This window comes from Pagrus major, chromosome 11 (assembly GCF_040436345.1).
Source record: "Pagrus major chromosome 11, Pma_NU_1.0".
NCBI classification, from domain to species: Eukaryota; Metazoa; Chordata; class Actinopteri; order Spariformes; family Sparidae; genus Pagrus; species Pagrus major.
In genome coordinates, this window is record NC_133225.1 from 30,405,923 (window position 1) to 30,412,152 (window position 6,230).

Sequence of the window (6,230 nt, forward strand, 5' to 3'; positions counted from 1 at the left end):
TGCTCCAAAAGGGAAATACTGTAGGTTTAACTGTGCCACATTTAGTGGACTTATTAAGAGTTACTAGAAAGAGAAAACCAATAATTGTAGGTCTAAAAACTGAGGCAAGCTACCCAACATATCCAGAAGTATTTACATTCAGCAGCACATTAAATATTAAAATATATCATGAATATTAATACTAAGATTCTACATAGGACTTTACAGCAATGTTACTACTTTTACATGAGCAAAGGACTTAGATATGTTTTCCACCACACAGTATTGTAAATCAAGCACATTACATAAACTGAGACTTGATGGAGCAAATGAAATAATGAGTCAGTCCTGACAACAGTTTTCAAAGCAACTCAACACAGCCAATGAATTATCATGACAACTCCTCAGTAATCACAACTTTATGTGGCAATGTGACAACAGCTGACAGTGCACCATTTGAACAGAAAGAGAAAAAATAATAACATTTTTTTTTTTTTTAAAGTGGCACAGTGGAAGCTTGCTTACAGCTTCAACTTTACTTTTTACATCACATAATAATAATAATTCTGTGGGGAAAGTTGGTATTTATGGCAGGACTGCCATTCAGAAACCACTTTAATCTAAAGACAACCAATATAGGCTTTAGTGAACCTGCTTTGCAAGATTCAAGATTAGAGACTTAATTTAAACAGGCTATCGTTATGCAACCAGGATGGTACAATGAAATGATAGCTGTAGTACATTTATGCAACAAAAAAAAACAACCAAATTGTACAAATGGATGAATAACTGATAAAACATAAGAATAGAAATGTAGTTAAATCAAATTAAAGAGCAAAATAATAAACAACTAATTTGGTTGTGTAATAGTGTAGTCCACAAGAACAAAGGCACTGTAGGGTGTAAAAACATTGATGATGGTCCAGTTTTCCATACACACCTCTGGTTCATGACACACAGGATGAAATGTGGAAAAGCAAATCCATGACCACCTTCCGGAAGGCACAGTAACTCAAAAAAAAGGAGAATTGGAGTGTGTCTGTGCTTTACAGACAGTATGAGAAAATAAAGGAAATACAAATATATCTGGTGACTCAAACAAATGAGTCAACAGAGTCAAGAGTACTGGGAAATGGAAACAAAAGAGAAATCCCCTGGGACACTCAGTCTGTAGTGGGGTTGTAGCAATAAACTGGTTTCAAGGTGCACTGTTGGACGAAAGTTGATGGTTATCATATATAACTGCTTAAAACCGGATTGAAACTAGTTGATACTGAGTTTTTCTGAGATGGTTATCGTACTGTAAAAATGTCATTCTGTTCCAACCTTAGTCTTCAGTATAGTACAAAGCCTTTGCAAGTGCATGGCTGGCACAGGGTGTCTTGCTAACTTACCTAAAATGAATATAATGTCCAGGTTTGGTCCGTCTTACTGCCACTAAACACACAACAAAAGAAAACAACAGCAACAGGTTTCAGTGTCCGGTCCTGCTGTGTGTGTCTCAATCAATCGATTAGTGTGTGTGCAGACATATCTTATCAAGACTTTTCTTCTCACCCATTATATCGGACACAAAATGAATCACACCTCTTGCCCTCGGTAGGTTTACTGCAGTGTGTTAGGCATCGGGCTGAGTCGAGAGGCCCACAACAGAGGAGCATTGCTGTGATTTGTAGAGACAGTTTCATAGGCTTGTAAAGGCCGGGGCACACAAAGTGCTTGGCAGACTGAGAGAATGTGAAACTGTTCAGGGGAAGAACAAACCTATTGGACCTCAGTCTCCAGGGGAAGCTAGCTGAATACAAATTCATTTACTCTTCTATAAAAGAGCGCTCTGGCTGCCAGGCAACAAAGTGACACATTTTTTACTGTTGCACAACACAGAATGAACCAAGACAAAGAAAACTCGATCACAGGGTAGCAGCAGCTCATACAGTAAGTGTTGTATAGCACTCTTGACATTGGTCTCTGAATGTGATTAATTAAATGCAGTACAACAGAGATGTTTATAAAAGTAGTTAAAGAGATGAGCCCTTGTGTATAAACCCTTGAAAATATACATCATCACTGCTACTTAAATGGTATTTCTACATGCAGAAAGATAAATGTATTATATGCTGCATTCACATTGTAAAATAATAAGACACAACAGTCAAGAAAGAGGATAATCTATGAAATTGTACATTAAATCTGATAGTGTAGAAATAAAATTATATTGTGCAGTTTCCCAAAATGCTTCTGTCAGACAGTTTCACCCATCCTAACCGTAGACGTCATTCACACTGAAAATACAAAGTCATTTCTGTCTTAGGAGAAGCAACATCACATAAACAGATCATCTTGGTCAGAAGTTGAAGTGTTCTGCAATTTATAATGTGTCCACATGGTGTCACCCTTACTTCTGCTCTCCCTCCAAAGCTATGCCTCGTCTGTCTGCATCAGTCATGAGTGAAACATATTTGTGTAAGAAAAATTTTATTTTTACTTTCATTCTTGAATAAAGCAGACAGTGACAAGTATATAGTGTCTAGTACTTTGATCTTTAACTAAATACCCACAAAACTTTCCCACAAGACATTCCCCATCAGCCACAGCTGAACTTTGTGTTTAACTAAGAGGATGATGATTGGGGTAAATATTACCTGCCGAAACTCAGGATGTTACCGTTGTTATTGTGAGCATGTTCTCACAAGCTGCTTGTGTGGCTGTAGGCTCTCATGCTGGGCTCCAAACACCTCACAATTCAAACATTTCCAACCCTTCTCCTAGAAAAGGTACAAAGGAAGATCTGAATTCCTATTTGTAAACTCAAGGCAAATCCCTGTACCATGACTTCATGAGGGAGCAGTTGTCGGACATGACGTGACACAAAAATGGCAATAAATAAGGGTGAGGGGTCAGGATGTCTTTGTAGACTACAGTTTTTGTATTCGGCTAGTGAATGGAATATTAACATGTTTCCAAGAATAGAAGTGCCATAAAATAAAATGTATGATGGTTTCTGTTACCTTGTGTGTCCCTTTTGCTTGTCTTTCTCGTTTATATACACAAGGATGTGTACACTTAACAAAGATATATAACACAAGATACACAATACACATTATTTAACAAAGTTTTTTGTTAACTTTTGGCTTTGCGCACCTGGAATGTTTGGAGGTCAGAAATCGGAAATTTCAAGTAGGAAAATTCCGACCTCTGATTTGACTGGAATGCAGAATTAGTCTTTAATGTTTTGACTGATCCAGTAAGTCCCTGATAAATTATAAACTTTGTCATACTTACTTTATCTATCTAGAAAACCAAGCAGCGTACGTTAGATACTGAAAGTGTTCCATGTACTTTCATATGATAAACAGGGCATCAAAATAGTGTAAATATTCACTGCAACAAGATAAGTGTAGAAGGCAAAGGTTTCTCTGACACAACACTCATTAAACATCTCCATATAGCGTTAATTACATTACCAAAGAGAAATACCCAAATGAATACTGTACTGAACATGCTCCATTTTGAATGTATACTCAGCTTTCCCTCAACAAACATGACAAAGAGTCATTCAAGTGCAGTCCAAGCACATTAATTAATCAACGCTGGGTGGTAAGAGCCTTGTATGTGCACAGATAATGGATTTTGTTGGCTTTGTTTGCGTATCAGAGGCCGATTAAATCTGTGTGAGTGTGAGTGTGAATATTCCATGTTGTAACACAGTTTCAGGCACCATTAGAAATGTATTGTTGCCATCATTTGTCGCACTGCTTCTCCTCTTGTCTGTCTTCTTCGCTGAAACTCTCCGAGGAGTAGTGGATCTGCTCCTCTAGTTGTGTGCCCCACATTCTGTGAAAATGGCCATTATTAATTCAGCTTAAGAGGCCCTCAAGATGTGTGAGGATCTGCATGTGTGCGTGTGTGCATTGACGTGTGTGTGTATATGTGTGTGTAGGCAGTCAATTTGTGCGTGCGTGTGTGTGTGTGTGTGTGTGTGTGCTTGCTGAGATACATGCCAGAGAGAGGGAGAGAGCATCTAAGCCTTGGGGCTCCTGCTGACACACTGACCTCACACTGAGGTCTCACACTCACAATGGAGTTGGCACCAGAAAAAAACCAAAGCTCTTTTTTTCACACTGAAACATGAAGCTGGTGTGTTCAGATTAATCCACTCAAAAGAACATTTTGAGAAGTTCAGTTTTTTGATCCGAAAACCAAGGAAAAGAGTTTTCAGATATGACCGGATTAGTGCGTAAATAGTCTCACGCTGTGTCCGAAATCATCCCATATACACAATATACCGCACTACATTTACTGTTCACCATTTCATTCATGAATGTGCATCCAAAAAATTCTTGACTCTATGTGCCTGCTGAAGCAAAATGACCAAAGAACAAAATATCAACTTGCTACTAATTATTGAGTAAACTAATAAAGAGTGTAGTGAAAGACTGAACAAGTGAGTGATGTCAGACACAACCTCAGACATTGTGCGCTAGCTTAGCACAATTCTGTCCGGACTGATGTCAAAGAGTTTGGACCACTGTGAGGTCCTCATGGAAAAAACAAAAATTAACATGTTATCTACAGATATTAAAAGACCCATATGGGTTTTTCTTGTGCACAAACCTTGATATATTAACATTCAGTGTTTCCAACCAAGATCAATTGTGTATCCTCAAGGCCAAACAAACATTTCCATAGTATACAAGGGCTGGATTTTTAGGTTTACTTCACCCTAGCAGTCTTCTTCTTTCATGTGACACATCACTACAGTCCTTGACATGTTGCCATCTCCAACTATCAATACATGGAATAGTGCAAAACGTTCCCACTGTAATAAAATACACAATGTGAATGTGAATCGTGCAAGCTCATGAAAACCTTCTCTCCATGGCAGTACAGAAGCTCCACAGAGTACTTTAACTATTCAAAAATACTCTTCTTGATTTCTTTTTGATAGCAACCCTAAATCATTGGTGGTTATGGGGGAATACAATGCTTTGAATTGTAACAAATTTGGCGCAGCATCTCATGTTGGCCTTCAGAGGATTCTGTAACACTTTGATTTGAAAATCTCTGACCTTGACAACAAAGTCTGTATGTGTCATACGTATCATGGGAACATTTGTACAGTACTTCTCATATCACGTCATTACATATATGAGCTGACTTTCATTTCAAGAGATGGAGGGGATGGTGATGTTATTACTGCCGGGTAAGAAGGCTGCTAAGAGAGAGACGACTGATTGAGACGGCATTTCAGAATTTGTAAATGCAGAACCACTGGATATTTTTAAAGAGACTAGGTTAGGATTAGGATATATTCCAGCCATGTTTGCATCAACAAACCAGGATATTTTTGACAAGACTTTCCAGCGTGTTTGTGGCAACAGAACCAGGTAAGCCAAAACATGATCCAGGCAGCCCCCAAACAGTCAATCACCTTCATTAGAGAGGGGCAAAAGGCACAACATCACCAGCCTAGCTCTGCAGGGGGGCTCCTCACCACCGCTAGTGACTGGCAGCTTCAAGTCGACTTTGGAAGACAGCTCAAGTTCCCAGACAACATCACAACCACTTCTCTCCGCCCAGACATGGTACTAACATCAGAGTCCACCAAGCAAGTGGTCATCCTGGAACTGACTGTTCCCTGGGAAGACCGGATTGAAGAGGCCAACGAGCGAAAGAGGGCCAAGTACGCAGAGCTCAGCACAGAGTGCCGGTACAACGGCTGGAAAACCCACTGTCAGCCAGTCGAGGTCGGGTGCCGAGGCTTCGCTGGCCATTCACTTCTGCAAACCCTCAAACTCCTTGGAATGAAAGGACTAAAATCCAAGAGAGCCATCAGGAACATCCTAGAGGCCGCAGAGAGGGCCTCGAGGTGGCTGTGGATCCGTAGGGGGGATCCGTGGAGCAACACCCGGCTAGGTCGCCGGGCGAGGGTGTATGAAGATTAAAGACCCGAAACACCCTATGACCCCGGGTCCTTCACTGATGACGTGTCCAAGTAGCACCAGAAGGTGTATTCAAACTCGATAAGATGCTATAATCACTCGAAAATTCTGCTTTAAATGACAGCGAATAATGCATTTCTTTGGAGCCCAGTCACCAGACTAAAATGTTGGCAGTTAATATTTCTCCAAAACACCAATACTAGTCATACCTACCGTATTGACATTTGTACAATACATGTAATATCACATAGAAAGTGGAGGGGATTGTGGTGGAGTTACAGCTAGGGGTGGTTCAACATGTATAAGCGT